The 16,426-nt window shown below is 42.3% G+C and overlaps 1 long non-coding RNA gene across 2 annotated transcripts in view; it reads left to right on the top strand.

The window, feature by feature from the left end:
- Positions 1 to 13,683, top strand: part of LOC310843034 — a 34,411-nt gene extending 20,728 nt beyond the window's left edge. The window contains exons 2-3 of one of the 2 annotated variants that reach the window (XR_014563477.1): positions 95 to 163; positions 13,477 to 13,683. This is a non-coding gene — a long non-coding RNA (uncharacterized lncRNA). Of the gene's footprint in view, positions 1 to 94; positions 164 to 516; positions 610 to 13,476 lie in introns of those variants that run through there. The other variant, XR_014563478.1, reaches the window with a different exon arrangement.
- Positions 13,684 to 16,426: the final 2,743 nt, after the last annotated feature.

The raw sequence follows: 16,426 nt of genomic DNA, 5'->3' as shown, positions 1-16,426 counted from the left end.
AAGAACAAATAGATTACTCATTTAAGCTGGCAAAGGTATCCTCAAAGAAAGAGAAACTTCTCCTTCTAAATGGACAAATGTTCTTTCTTCTCAGTGAAAAGATTACTTCTTTGGAGCTCAAATGTCCTTAACTGTACACAACATGGGCACAAACCAGCCAAAGGTAAGCACATTTAAGGCCTATTGAACTGAGAGAGATTTATTTGACTTTCACTGGATGCAAGCATTCTTCATTTGTGCTGGATCATGCCCATTTTGTGGGATTGTGCTCCAATCCTTATATTTCTCGTAAAGGGGTTTTAGATTGAACATGTACACACACACACACAGTAACAAAACTGAGTTTTTGTTAACCCAATTAGATTTAGAACATTATTCACATTTTGGAAATATTGGAAAAAGTCATTAGGTAATAAGAGGTAGGTTTTGACATGTTTATTCATAGGATTGAAAGTATGCATTGTTTTTCCATGAACGCTTCTGACAGCTTCAAAAAAGTACTCTCCTTTTTTGCAGGTTCTGTGAGATTGCTGCTAAAGTAATTGTCTAGTCAGTAAGCACTGCTTTTGAATTTGTCCTCAGTGATATTAAAATGTAGCTAAAACCGGCTGACCACATTGTGTTGTGACATCACCTTATTTGCTATGTGAAATTAGCTGTAAAATAAGTAAATAAATAAGGGACGTGGGTGGCCCTGTGGGTTAAACCACAGAGCCTAGGACTTGTCGATCAGAAGGTCAGCGGTTTGAATCCCCGCGATAAGGTGAGCTCCCGTTGCTCAGTCCCTGCTCCTGCCAACCTAGCAGTTCGAAAGCACATCAAAGTGAAAGTAGATAAATAGGCACCGCTCTGGTGGGAAGGTAAACGGCATTTTCGTGCACTGCTCTGGTTCGCTAGAAGCGGCTTAGTCATGCTGGCCACATGACCCGGAAGCTGTACGGCAGCTCCCTCGGCCAATAAAGCGAGATGAGCGCCGCTACCCCAGAGTCAGCCACGTCTGGACTAATGGTCAGGGATCCCTTTACCTTTACCTTAAGTAAATAAATAATTAGCAATTAGAACAAACATAGTACAAAGGCATTAAAAGGGGGGGGGGAATAGAAGGAAGTAGTGCTATAAAATTATAACTATTCTGCCAAATAAGCATATATATATATTTAGGGAAGGGGAAAACACTTACTCAGAAGCACTACTTTTTACCTCAAAATCAGTATGAGAGACTATCCTGATTTACATACCTATATATCATTTACAATGCAAATACTAATAGCTTGTGTTTGTTTCCATCATACGTCTTTGTATGTGTGCTAACAAACATATTGCTATTCAGCACCACTCTCCAATGCTCAATGAATTTTCACATCACCTTTTCACAAACTATTCTGCGTGTAAACATCGGCAACATTTCAAATAGCTGCATGCTCAAAAGCCCCTTAAATCCAGTGGTTATTAAATGGTGAGTATCTCAGAGTACATGGTTAGAATTATGAAGCCCAGCTCTCCTCTTCTGTGCTTTGATGGAAGAAATATCAAGGAACGCCGCTTTCACGGAAAGTAGTAATGACAAAATATTTGCATATAGAGAGGTTATCTTGGAAAGCAGTTGGGCTAATTCAGGTATTCTAGTAAAGATATTTCCTGTGCAGAAGAAGGCTTTAGTGCATGGACTGCTGTTCTTAAAATGCCCTGGGGAAAGGATACTGCCTCCTGCTCCATGTCTTCTGCTAAATAGATGGTTAGCATTGTCAAGTTTCCAATTATCTGTCCTTCTCCGATTGCATTTCACAAAACTAAAAAAAAAGGAAAAATGCTCTCTCTCTCCACCCATCCCTCCATCTAGTCGGCCCATTGTGTTCAATGACTCTTGTTTCTAACCGAGTATGCATAGGGTTGTCCACTAAATTCAAGGGAGAAGGAGATGGAGAAGAAGAAGAAGAAGAAGAAGAAGAAGAAGAAGAAGAAGAAGAAGAAGAAGAAGAAGAAGAAGAAGAAGGCGATGGCGGCGGAGGAGGAGGAGGAGGAGAAGAAGAAGAAGGAGAAGAAGAAGCCAATTTAAGATCAGAGTTAGGCTTTCTAGTATTGTATCACAATCCACAGAGTCAGGAAACTGATGTCTTAATAGACATGCTTTGTGATCAGCGCTGATAATGTGCAATGTCAATGTCACAAATTGTGTCTGTCAGCATTTCATAAGGCAATGCAAGAAGCCCAGGAAAGATGGGACATATGTGCTGGTCCCTGGCACAGGAAGTGGGTCTGAAAGATGGAGGAAAAGTGTGGGTAAGCTAAGTTGTAAGCTTCCAGGCACCCCCACCTTTCATATTTGAAGCCTAAATCCATGGGGACATGGGGAGGATGGAGGGCTTGGGACCAGCAAATATGCCACAAATTATCCTGGGCTTGTATTGCCTGATGAAGCATGTGAGCCTTACAGTATTGCTAGAGGAATTATCTGGTGATTTGATCCACACCCATTCCTTCCTTCCTTCCTTCCTTCCTTCCTTCCTTCCTTCCTTCCTTCCTTCCTTCCTTCCTTCCTTCCTTTTTGAGTTTCTCTTTTTTTTAATTTCTACTTTTCAAGTTTATACATTTCACTAATTTTAAACATTTCACTAATTTTATACATTTCACTAAGTTTACAATCATTTTGACATTTCAAAACTTGTTTTCCTTCCCCCTCTTTCTGTGGTTCCTTAAATGATGGGAGTGGAGATGCTCCTTCAGGTATACCAGGCTGAGGCCATTTAATTGCTGTAATTGTGGCAATTTTTACTGCATATACAGTGGTACCTCGGGTTACATACGTTTCAGGTTACAGACTCCGCTAACCCAGAAATAGTACCTTGGGTTAAGAACTTTGCTTCAGGATGAGAACAGAAATTGTGCTCCAGCGGTGCGGCAGCAGCAGGAGGCCCCATTAACTAAAGTGGTGCTTCAGGTTAAGAACAGTTTCAGGTTAAGAACGGACCTCCGGAATGAATTAAGTACTTAACCCAAGGTACCACTGTACTTGAAATTTGGCACATTCATAGCTCTCCCTCAGGTAGGGTTGCCCCATTTCAAAAAGTGAAAATCCGGACACAAACTTTGTTGAGTTTTTTTGTCCGCGTATACATCATGCATTCCAAGTGTGTGTTTTTTTCTCAGCAGGTGCCATTTTTTATAAAGCAACAGAAGTTTGAAACTTAGAACAGCCGAAGCACGCAGCTGCTGCTATTTGCCTTAACTAAAGGGCATTCTTGCATCCCATAATATATTTCACAAATGTTGGCTCTGAATCTAGTCATCTGCAAATATGGCATGGGCGTGTGACTCATTGTGCAAGAATGTGAATAGGAGGTCCCACTGGAATTTTCCTCAGGATCAATCTCTACTTGGATGCCCATTTGGCAGTGTACAGTGGTGCCTCGCAAGACGAAATTAATCCGTTCCGCGAGTCTCTTCATCTTGCGGTTTTTTTCGTCTTGCGAAGCACGGCTATTAGCGGCTTAGCGGCTATTAGTGGCTTAGCGGCTTAGCCGCTATTAATGGCTTAGCGGCTTAGCAGCTATTAACGGCTTAGCGGCTTTAAGAAAAAGGAAACAAACTCGCAAGAACTCGCAAGACGTTTCATCTTGCGAAGCAAGCCCATAGGGAAATTCGTCTTGCGGAACGACTCAAAAAACGGAAAACCCTTTCATCTTGCGCGTTTTTCGTCTTGCAAGGCATTCGTCTTGCGAGGTACCACTGTATCTCAGTGCCCAATTGCTTAATATCTATACTTCTCAATCCAGGAACGATATGCTCCTAAAAGCCTGCTTTTAACCTGTAAATCTCCTTAGCTGGATTGGGGCAATTATTTTATACATCTCTTTGGGGGGCTTTAAAAAAACGAGCATGAGTTTTTCTTGCCATATTTGCTTGTTACAATGGCCATTCATTTCTTGAAGTGTTCCTGCTGGTATAAGACCCAGGAATTCTGGCAAGAAAAACAATGCTGAAATACGATTTTGGCATGTAATCTAATTTTTAAATGTTGGGGTTTTGAAGAAGTCCCTCCAGCTGCTGTGTGTGATGAAAGATTCTATTAAGAGGGGTTGCAGGGGAGAAAAAAGAGGGGAAGGGGGAAGCAAGACTACAGGAGCTTTTATGAATTAGTAGATTCGCCTTATCAACTCAGAACAGAAGGAATATTTGGAAGCCGCGACTTCAGTTCTGGAGTTGCTGTGAACCCCTTTTTGGAACAGCCTAGGCTCCCCCACCCTTATGTACTCAGTGCAGTAATTTTTGCAATGCACTTTTATTTTTAGTTCCTTTTGATAATGTGACACATTAAATCAATAGGTAATTTGAAGAAGATGGAATCTAATTTTATTTTCCCATCTCCCAGCTTCTGAGTTAAAAAACCAGAACTAATGGGGCTTTTTTTCTTTTTTTAAAAGGAAGTTAAAGTCCTGAGTATAACATTTTTGTGTGCCTGTGACTATAAATTTGCCAATGCATTTGCAATGAGACGTGGTTAACAAAATGCCCTTGGTTTTATTTTAGGAACCACTCGTCTCTGGTCTGAGCTGTGTCTCAATGATATACTTTTAGTTTTAATTATATTGGCTGCCAAGAACGCAGTCAAATAATTTTCCCCACAATAAAACACACGTTAAAATTTACTAGCATGATTAAATTAAGTATAAGCTGATTAATTTAATAATACTCTATTTCTGCAGTGTCTTTTCTGAGTTTTCAGAAAGCATCTGAAAAGGAAATCCCAGAGATTCTCTGCCTCCTTAGGCCCTTGTTGGAACATAATGTGGCTCAAGTTAATGTCAGAGCCACCATATGTTTGGCATACATGCTAGCATCTTGGCTTCTGGTTATGGCACCTACCTACCCATTCTGTGTTTCACTGTAGGTTTATCCAGTTGTTGAAGGGCCAGATAGCAGGGAAGGAGCTGATGTGATGCGTGTCTGGTTCACATACCAAAAGTCTTGGGGCTTGGGGAAGGTTTCTCAGGTGGGGCCTCCTACAACACCAGAAGGTACACCTGGTTGAGACTAGAGTGGCCATGTTTCCTTTCAGTTCTGTTTGAATGAGTCTTTTACTTGAAGGTCTGTCTGGTCCACATCTGTATGTTCTAAACAAAGAACCTTCGAAAGCGAGACAAAGTTGCTCATCAGTAGCGGAGCAGCCACACAAGTCCCCTAATCACAATCTTACTCAAAATAATGTGATGTAATGTATTACTATTTCAACTGTAGCCATTCTTGCTGAATGTCCTGATCCTGGCCAACCTGGTAACCAGTCACTGTGCCAAGTCCAAGTTCAAAATTCAAGGGTCAATCAGCACCAGCAAAGTCTAAAATTCAAAGTCCAGAGGCTGAAGGTCAGAAAACGAGGTTCAGGGTAAATCCAAGTCCAAAGTCAGGATGCAATCCAGCTTTAAGCCCAAAGTACAGTCGCATGGAGGTCCTTGACTGTCCATGTCAAGGTCCTTCGACATGGCAAGTGAACAAACACTTGATTGATGATGCATGTGACCCACACCTGCTCCCAGCCTATTCCAGCTGGGGAATCATATACCTCATCCCAGAACTTGTGAGCCCCACCTGGCCAGCTAGTGAGCTGGGCTGTGGGCCTTTGCCTGCCTTCTGGAGTGTTCAAATGTTGCTGAGGGCCACCAAAAATATATTGAGAGCCACATGCAGCTCTTGGGCCATATGCTGAGCTACCATGACCTAGCAGATGCTTGGCCACCCCAGTTCTGCCTCCTCTCCACTTTCAAAATGCCCTGTTTCAGCACATTACACTGGATGCCAAGGGTTAACATAGTGCTGGTAGCAGCTTCTTCCTGTCCACATTTTCAGTGCATGAAGTGAGAACCTCCATAGAAGTGGAATCTTCCTGTGCAGAACTGGGGGGAGGGACACATCTGCCTTGTCCAAGCCCCCTCCAGTATGTTGAATTGGGAGATTGGATTGCTCTTCCCATTAAGTAGGGGCGAGTTCTAGGTGACTCCTGTTTGTGATAGTTGCCACACAGCTTGCATTATTTCTTCAGATCTGTGCTTTCCTTACCAAATTTCTGCCCTAAGTGATTGTGGGAGGAGCAGCTTTAATTACAACAAGATAGCTAATGTTTGAAATACAAAATACAATACAATAAAACATATTATGTTATCAAAGATTCAGCATAACATTCCAGCATTCTGAAGTGTGGAATCCTAATGACTTCTAGCTTCCCATAAAAAACAGAAATTCAGCAGAATTGATTTTGTATTCAGGAAATGTTATCTGCCTAGGAAAAAATAAAAACGGCAATGTTTACCTTTCTTACAAAATAACATTTTGTGACTGTTCTACTTCCACATCTTTCTGGTCTATTGTTTAAAGTCTATATTAGCTATTCACAAGTTTTGCATTGTGCGGTGAAAGCATTCCTCAAGTAGTCACTCACACAAAACGTTCTCTTCTTTCGTGGCCCCCCCTTCACTTACATCTGGGTAAGTGACGCTCCCTTCAGACATTCCCTTAAGAAACAGATTGTGAGGATTTATGGGAAGTTTATACGGCTGTCGTTCTGTTTCATAACAACTGAACGAAATGAAAAAAGCAATCACCCATAATAAACTACTATCTTATGGCAGTAAATAGAACTGCATAACATATTACCCTAGAGCTATGTGAACTTTGAAATACATATGCTTGCATTTAGCTTTATAAGACTTCTGCAATGCGCTGTAAGTTTTCCAAAGTTAAAGCTCTCTACTGTTGCCTGCTAGAGAAACAAATATAGTGGAACTTTAAATGTATCTCAATATCTTGCAAAAATATAGAATGTAGGAGTTGGTCCAAGTTCTCACATGTCCCTGAATAATCTTCCATTTAATTGAGAGAAATTACTTGCCTACATTTGAGCATAGTTTATACACTCATATAATTAATTTCCAAGCAAAAATGACCCCAAGTATTATGCAGTTAGCATTCCTGCTGTTTAGTCCCATGAAAAAGATCAGAGCTTAAAATAAATTAATAAAAAATTAAATTCCCTGAGGATTGGGTGGGGTGAGATTCCCCTTGAGCCACATATGCATTAATTGCTGTTTATGCTCATTTCAACAACATTTCTCAAGCAGCAAAGTGTCAAGAGCAATTCTCCCCACCACATGAATAAATGAAGCTGCTTTGTATACTCAGCACATTGTTTATCTGTTCTGGCGCTATTTTATTTATCCAGAAGTGCCTCTCCAGAACCTTTCCCAGCCAGTAAGCAGAGAAAATAATAAATAGACAGTTCTCACAATGGAAGCTTGCAAGAAGTGAGGTTACTGAGGTGGCTCACCATTTGGGGTGGAGCCACTGTGTTAGCTTCTCAGGAAGTGGGCTCCTACTGTTTATCAAGCGTCAGGGGCTGGACTGAGGAGGAATGGACAGTATAGAGTAAGAACAGTGGTTTGCAGGAGGTCATAGTTCAGAGGGTAGAAGCTGGGAAATATTGGGAGAGCAGCAGGAAGAAGAAGCACCAGGGGAGAGACAGCTAACAGACTCAGTGTCCCTTGAAAGCATTCCTGACCCCTCTCCCAGAACCACAGTGACACAGCTACTGGGAAGCTAGCTGTGATAGCCTGGGAATCGGATTCAGAGGCTGAACCTGAGGAATCCCAGCCTGCACAGGAATCCCTGCCTTCAGGACCAGCTGAGCCGGGACTGGGGCATGAGCCTGAAGGGTCCTCACCTGTGCTGGATCCTCAGGAGCAGACACCAGATGAATCTGCTCTGGCTCTGGAGGTGATTGAGGACCCATTGCCTGCAGGTGCTCCACTCTCAGCCCTGTCAGGGGAAGGTGAGGTTGCCTCTGGGTCCTGGGCTGCAGAGGCTCAGGGCAGAGAGGCGGAGGGAACTAAGTTCTCGCAGGAGGAGTGCTCGCCTCCAGGCCAGCAGAGGCGAGTCACCTGTGGACTGGGACCGACCGGCAGATAAAAGCCAGCCAGCCCAGTCCCAGGTTGCGGGAGCAACATTGTTGGCAACCTGTTCTTGCCAGCACCCTGTCCTGCTCTTCTGCCAGAGTTCCTGACCACTCCCGACTCCTTGCCTTGGACCCTGCTTCAGCCTTGATGGACAGCCTCCATACCAAACCCTTGACCTCAGACTGGACTCGGACCACACCACACGGTAGCCCCCCAGGACCAGCACACTAGCAAAGCAGCTGCAGTCCACTCACCTTCTGTCTCCAGGATCCCTGTTGGGAAATGTTTGTGTGTTTGTGTGTGTTTAATTTGTTCATAAATGAGCTGGAGTAGTAAGATGGACAAGTTTGCTGTGATTGCCAAATTATTCAGAGTGATAAAAAGGTAAAGGGCCCCTGACAGTTAAGTCCAGTCGCCGATGTCTCTGGGGTTGCGGCGTCATCTTGCTTTACAGGCCGAGGGAGCCAGCATTTGTCCACAGTTTTTCTGGGTCATGTGGCCAGCATGACTAAGCCACTTCTGGTGCAATGGAACACCAAAACCAGAGCAGCGCATGGAAACACCGTTTACCTTCCTGCTGGAGCGGTATCTATTTATCTACTTGCACTTTTTGGCATGCTTTCGAAGTGCTAGGTTGGCAGGAGCTGGGACCAAGCAACGGGAGCTCACCCTGTTGCAGGGATTCGAACCGCCAACCTTCTGATCAGCAAGCCCAAGAGGCTCAGAGGTTTAGACCACAGCGCCACCCACGTCCCTACATTCAGAGTGATAAGAGCAAGCAAAGAAAGAAAGAAAGAAAGAAAGAAAGAAAGAAAGAAAGAAAGAAAGAAAGAAAAGATTGTGAAGCATTCTAAAGGTAGCTTTGCCCTGATGATGTCAGTGACTGGGCAGAGGAGGAATGGTGGAGACCACCTCACCAGCCTGACCCTTCCAGAGAAGAAGAGGACAGTTCAGAATTACAACAGGGGTTGGAGGGAGAACACAGCTCAGAGGCAGATGAGGGGGAAAGCTGGAAAATAATGGGAGAGGAGGAGGAAGAAAAAGAAGCACTGGGGGGGGCAACAGCTGATGGACACAGTGTCTTTAGAAGCATTCCAGACCCCCCCCCCCACTCACGGAACCTGGTGAGCCTTGAAAGTAGCAGAGCAAAAAGCTCAAAGGCAGAGGGCACTTTTCTGCACCTGTAGCAATGATGCATGAAAAAGTGGGAGAGACAGAGGGGGTGGAAACTCACTCGGGACAATGCCATTATTCTAGTCTGTTGTTTAAAGTCTGCATTCCCAAGCCTCTCTCTGTGAATGATGAATAAAAACCAGATGATTAGGACTTTTCCTTGTCTTATCCATTCCTGGCAACCTGCCGTGAGGGTTGGTTCCTCTGCTGCCTGACCGGCAGGGACAATTTGGGGTCTTGAGGCAGTGGTGAAACGATAAGAGAAGACGCAGCGTTGGGTAAAAATCAAGCCAAATCTTTTTGAGATCAATAGAAAGCAGGGTTGGCATAGCAGTAGGACAAAGATCCCTTTGAACATTCCAACAGCCCTTGCTGATGGAATGCTGTTCTGTGAGGGTTGGAAAATGCCCCAATCCCATGGGGATTACCCTGTCTTGAGCCCTGGTGTGGTTCAAGCTGGGCACACAGGGTGCCATTGGGTGTCTGCGGTGAAGGTTATCAACCATGCAGAAGTCTTAATCCATGTTTAGGGCATGCCATGGCCAATCTCTCTCCCTGCCAGCCTTCCCATGGGGGCCTCCTTTGCTATGTTGATCCTGCCCAATGCCATTTGCACCAGTATGCATAAGTGGGAAGCTTGCTAGGGGTAAACTGCCCCGAACACACATGGACTAACCTTTGAAACTCACACACCCAAATCTGGCAGTGCAATTTTCCAACCTAATAATATTTACAAAAATGCACATTTTAGGGGAAAGTATGCATGAAATGAAGGTACTGGTGAAAAGAGCATACAAAAATGCATTTTCTTATTATATTAAGAACAGAAAAATGAGAAACAGAGAGAACTCGTATTGAAAGAAGCTTCCATCGCTATCTGTGCAGGAAATCCTACATTCTCTTCAATGGCTGAACATTTTGGTTGCAGCTCTTCTTAGAAAACCAGACACAAATTTGTAACATCTCAGTTGAACTCATTTACAGCCATTTCATCCCCAAATTTTCTTTTTCAGGAACAAGGAAGAGAAGACTATTGACTGTTTTAGATGAGATAAATAAGTCCTATTAGCTTATTCCTATTAGCCTTTTCATGGGCTGTAAATCTCAGATAGATACATATATAAAATTGCTACTTTTAACAAAAGTTTGCTTGAAGATCTTTTTATTTGTTTAAAGCTACTTTTCGGGATTTGCAAAAGCTTGCCGAGGTACTAGTATTCTCTGCTGGTTTCATATATCTATTCAAATTCCAAGACTGCAAGGCCTTCTTATTTTAATTCTATTCTATTTTGTTCACTCTGCCTGAGGCGCTCCGGCTCCCCCTTGGTATATTTATGTGCAAGGCTAATTTTTTACCCTTTTAATTTACCCTATTGCTGACTTTCAATTGTCCTTTTAAGGTCGATCTTTCCATAATGATTTTATTGCAAGAAAATGCCCTGGGATACGCTAAGCGCTTATATTGCACTGTGTACTGCAATGTTTTGATGCAGGAGACTGGGGTGCTGGTGGGGAGAGAAGCTAATGTTAAATTGTGTGGTATTTATCTTCATTCTGGACACTGATTTGGATGCTGTTTAAGAGCCTCAGGGGGCTTTATCCTGTCTATTAGCTTCTGTTGCGAGACTTGGTATGCACTGAAATAGCAGCCAAAGGGAAGTGCTTTAACCTAAGCTACTCAGTCTCCTTTTACCTTGCCTTTTTAGGTTGGCTGGTGGCTGAATACCCGTTCTAAGAAAAAATATTTCCCGTTGCTGAGGTTTCTGCTTTGTCCTGCAGAAAATGTTCCTGTCTCAATTTAAGTGAAGTGTGTTTGATTTTATTTGTTATTTTTAAAGAACATGAAAAATGAAACAAGCAGAACTGCTACTGGACTCAACTCAAAGTTCTGGTTTTAAATAACTTTCAAAGGTTAGGGCCGAAGTGGGGAACTTTTTCCAGTCAGAGGCCCACATTCTGATTTGGGTCATAATTTCAGTGCTGCATGCCAGGAGAGGTCAGGACCAAAGACAGTGATGGGCAAGGCCATTCACACTGATCCATTCATCCATCCCATTCACGCTCAGCACATTTTTTGTGTGTACACACCCATCCATCCATCAGCCACTCTCCTCTTTCACTTTCCCCTAACAGCTCTCATTTCTGAGCATTTTCGTACTTGCTGTTCACTATCTTTGTTCCCCAATACTAGAGACGGTCCTTTGGGTATTGCAGTTCTGAGCCGTTTAAGACTTTAGAGGTCAAAACCAGCACTTTGAATTGGGCCTGGAAACTACTTGGTAGCCAGTGCAGTCAGAATAGGATCGGTGTAACATGCTCAAACCGTCTTGCCCTGGTGAGCAACCTGGCCACTGAATTTTGCACTAGCTGAAATTTCTGAACTGTCTTCAGAGGCAGCTTGTATCCTAAGCAACCCATCACAGTAATCTAAACTTGAGGTTGCCAAAACATAGATGACAGAAGTTAGGCTATCCCTGTCCAGATAAGGGCACAGTTGGGTCAGCAGCTGAAGCTGATGGAAGGCACTCCAGTGACAGCAAAGGATCCAGGAGTATCCCCAAGCTATGAACCTGCTCCGTCAGAGGAAGTGGAACCCCACCAAGAGCAGACAACCTCCCAGCTATCTGGTCTAGGGAACCACCCTCTAACAGTGCCTCAGTCTAATGTGGATTGTGTTTCAGTTTGTTGGCTCTCATCCAGTCCATTATCGAGGCAAGACGCCGATCCAGCTTTTCTACCGCCTCACCTAAAGGAGAAGAAGAGCTGAGTGTCATCAGAATATGCTGAGTTCCCCCGCTTAAATCGCTCAGGCTTTCAAGTGCTTAACTTTGGCTAAATCACACCCTCACACAGAGTACTGAAGAAAATTCACAGGAAGTTGTCAGAACCCTCTGGAGGGGAAAAAAAGTTTAACCTACAGGGGTAGAGGAAAGTTGAGAAGCTTTATACGAACCAAGACAAATCTGTCATGCATAGAAAGGTTGAAGCAACTGTATTCTCTTTATCTGATATCATCATTATATTTCACTGCATCTTCATTTCCCCCCCAGAGTTCCTCTAGAGACACAATTATGTAGGGAAGAGTGACATACAGATCAAAAAGCAATGCTTAAAGTACCTCATCTGCCACAAGGTATGGGTCACACACATGCACTTCTGAGAAATAGTTAAAAGTATTCTGCATTGCCTTGTATCACTCTGCCTGCGGGAGGCTAATTAGAAGAGTTACCTTAGAGCTGGACTTTCTTTAAATGCCTCATCAGCAGAATTGCAAGGCTTGTTCCATCACAGTGGAGATAATATATGCAGGTGTTGCTCTTCCTGCACCATAATGTCATGGTTGAATTTCATGGCTGATTCTTATTTCTAAATGTTATGGTTAAAATATTGATTTTATACTAGGAATGGGACTTCTTTGACCTCCATGCCAAACAGTGCATACTTTCAGTGTTGACGTTCTTTCAGGACCATGATCTTAGTCCACCAATGTGATGTTCCACAAATGCTAAAATTCCCTCCAGGTCTTCCTCTACCTGATTGGAAAATGGACAAAAAAACTACTTATGAAAGTATTCCTTACTAATTTCTCCTGATAACCTGGAAATAATATCATTGCTGGGTTGGGGGAAAGAATCCTCTTTTATTGTCGCATCTAAGCAGTTTTCCAATTGTAATACAAAATAGTTGTACTGAAGAAATAAGTAATGTACGTGTAGCCTGGGTAAGGTGTGAAAGTGGCTGATATGAGTCTCAGGTGACAAAGCAGGTTTAGTCTCAGACCTTCTGTCTCCCCCTTGCATTTCCACATTCTACTTCTGGCTTCCACCACACTGCAGAAGCTATGTTGAAATTCATGTGCAAATTCTCGTGCTGTTTTTGCACATACATGCAAGCAAGCATGTATATTTGAACACACAAACTACGTCAATATGCCTTTCCATATGCGATTATCATTTTATAACCATATTTATATAATTATGTTCAGCTTGGTGATTTTTAAAAGACATTTGAAGGCAGCCCTGTTCAGGGAAGTTTTCACTGTGCAATGTTGCGTTGTGTTTTTACTGTTCTTTGCTGAGAGCTGCCCAGAGGGCTGTGGTAACCCAGTCAGATGGGCGGCATACAAATAAATTATTATTATTATTATTATTATTATTATTATTATTATTATTATTATTATTATTTGGAGTTGGCAGTAGGAATAAAAGGAAATGGTAGACATCACCAAAAATGCCCTTGAAAACCTCTTGGCAATATCCTCATATAGGAGTGTGTTGAAATAAGTTGATAGAGAGAATCTTTGCCAGTGAAGAAATGGTCATTCGCTTTAAATTTAATAAATTATTTTTTTCTCTATTGGCAGGAGTAGGAAGCAAAGGACAAGTGTTCTGGGACAATAGCAAGGACAGTTTCTTTGCTTTAGATTTATTAATTGTCCAAAGACCTTCAGATTCCTCACACATATATTTGATTCCACACAATGAAGCAGAGAACTCCAAAATCAAGAAAATTCACAAACAATGCATTTCCGTTACTTAAAAATAAAGCAGAGATAGAACAAAAATTAAACAAGCAGAACTCCTTAACAATTCGGTAGGAATGGCAGATGAAGATGATCGATTACATGGGATTGGCAGAAATGACCGGCAGAATCCGAGACCAGGGAAAAGAGTCGGCGGAAGAAGATTGGAGGAAATTTAAATATTATTTACAGAAATATTGTAAAATTAATGAATGTTAGAATGATGTTGGATGGAAATTAAATGGTTACCAGCTGTAATGTAAAGGTGAAATAATAATTTAAAATAAGCTATACTAAATCGTAACAAGGATTTGCTGAATTAAGAATTTGAACTGGAATACAAAAGGGGGAGGTGAGAGGAGGTCCGGGACATAAGGTAATGGAAATAAGAAATGGGAATTATATTTGTTTTGTCTTGTTTTAAATATGTATTTGTCTGTTGTTTTTTCTTTTTGTATTAAATTGGAAAACTGTAATAAATATATATTATTTTTTTAAAAAAAAAAACAATTTGGTAGTTGTCTGCAAATCTTTATAGTTTGGAATGCAAACTTTGCGACCGATTTGCGTCCATATATAGTTTGGAATACTACTCTAGAGACTTTCCTGCAAATGGCACAAAGGACAAATAAGTAACTGCTACACAGACACACAAGATTCACATATAGAATGCCATTAAATCTTCCTTCCAAAATATCTGAAGGGAGAACAATGGAGCAAATTAGTATAAACACTTTCCTATATTTTGGGATAAATAACAATGGCAAGTAATGGACACAGCCACCATTAGAAATCAACCATGGTGACACATCTCCTAAATATGAATCTCCTTTCCTTTTACAATATCAATTACCTAAAGCTGACATCTGCTTTAAAACACAGCACACAGAGAGCCATCCTAATCTCCAGTATGTGATGTTGGTGGGAGGTTAGGACCCTGTGGAGCAGTCCTTCCACCAGACTCCACTAAAAGAGGGGGAGAATGACTCTGCTGATACTCAGGACCCCACTGTGACTGTTGAAAGTATGGAGCAGATACAGCCACCGATGGTTTTTCATCAGCAGTAACCATAGTATGGCTTCAAACTGGGACATTACATGGGCAGGACCAGTGCTGGAACTGCTGGGTCCAAAGCTGGCCTGTTTCCTGGAGACTTCAGTGTTATGAAGCAACAGGACTATGGACATTTCCTTGGCCCTGGGTAGCACGGTTCTCACAGTTAACAATCTTTCAGTCATCGCTCAAAAGGATCTGGCCTTCATGGAAAGAATAAATGACGAGCAGCGTTGCTTTGCCCCAACTCTGTTGCTCCAATAACTGTTAACAGTGAATGATGATTTAAAACACTCAGTGGGCTGCTTCAATTCCGTAACTAACTTTAAGTGAATGTTTAAGTGCATTGTAGAAAAAGGACACCAGTCTCCATCTTCTCTTAAGGATGGGCTAATCTGTCAATTTTAGTTTCTCATAGTTTCCTGTTTGGTCCAACCTTTTTCTTTCGTAAAGCCTGCTCAGGAAATTGCACTTATTTTTTTGTATGCATTTCTCCTAAAATGCACATTTCTTTATATAATTTTCCTGCACAGGCAATTCCCCCCCCCACCCCCGCCTTATAGAATCGACTTCTGTATGCATATTAGTGCAAATAAGTATAATAGTGAAAACGCTTAATTTAGTGAAGATATGTTTATTAGTGAAAATAAATCTCTGTGCATTTTTTTCTTTTTTCTTTTTTTAAAAAACCCTAATATGCACACTTTGGTTGGAGGACTGCACTGCAAAATTCAAAGAGGTGGATTTCAAAGAAGAGCTGTGTTTCCATTCATTACTGGTTCAGAAAGTGAAAATTTATAAGGCCACATTAAAATATAAACCAAACAAATGACTCCCCCATCACTGATTGCCTCATCATGACAAGTGCCCAGCATAGAGAATTGTGGATACATCAGCACAAGAGGCATCTGAAGATTGAAAGGCAGATCAGCGGAGTGTCTGATTAACCTCCATTTGCTGTGCCATGTCCTTTAAGGGCAGCTTGGCCTGCCGAAAGTGTTATGTAACAATTTTCATAGAAGGGGGGACTATGGTAATTACACTATGGCAATGCAAGGGCTGGTTCAAAAGTTGGTTCTCCTACCAGCCGAACTCAGAGCCTTTATGCTTGCTCCCCATTTACCCACAGACTCCCCATTTCCTTCTCCATAATTTTTTCCATGGGCTGCTGGCTTCCCACCGCACTTAGTGGAAGGAGGAGAAGTACGATGGTATGGAGATCAGCACAAGTTCAGTGGCAGAGCCATTTCTGTGCTCCTACCACCACTCCTGAGCCACGTGGACATTCCTGCCACATTGTCCTCCCTGTAAGCACAGCAACCCTACTGATGAGAAGCAAGACACTTTTCCTTGGATTGTCCTGTTCACCATCACCTGATACTGCCTTCCATAAGGCATGGCCTTGAGAAACTAACTAACCAACTGAAGAACATACCACCGCCACCATAGCAACTACGGCTTTTGATGAAGCATGCGGTTGTCAAAAGCTATCCAAACCACAAAACCATAGTATAAACCACTTCATGAGGTCAAGGAGACCATGTTTGAGTTTGTCTACTATTATGGAATTCCACTGGCAATTGTACGACAAGTGTGAATGTTTTCCAATAATAAGGACTGCCGCTGACAACTGAAATGACAGAAATGTGAGGGTCCCATGGAACAAGAATGTAAGATAGCATTAGAATTCTGCCCAGATGGTAAAGGCATCGCACCTAGTCTTGTAAAAGGCATTTT

The sequence above is a fragment of the Podarcis gaigeae genome (genome assembly GCF_964106915.1).
Source record: "Podarcis gaigeae genome assembly, chromosome: 4".
NCBI classification, from domain to species: Eukaryota; Metazoa; Chordata; class Lepidosauria; order Squamata; family Lacertidae; genus Podarcis; species Podarcis gaigeae.
Note: the sequence above shows the minus strand (reverse complement) of the source record. Positions and strands in the feature narration are given on the sequence as shown.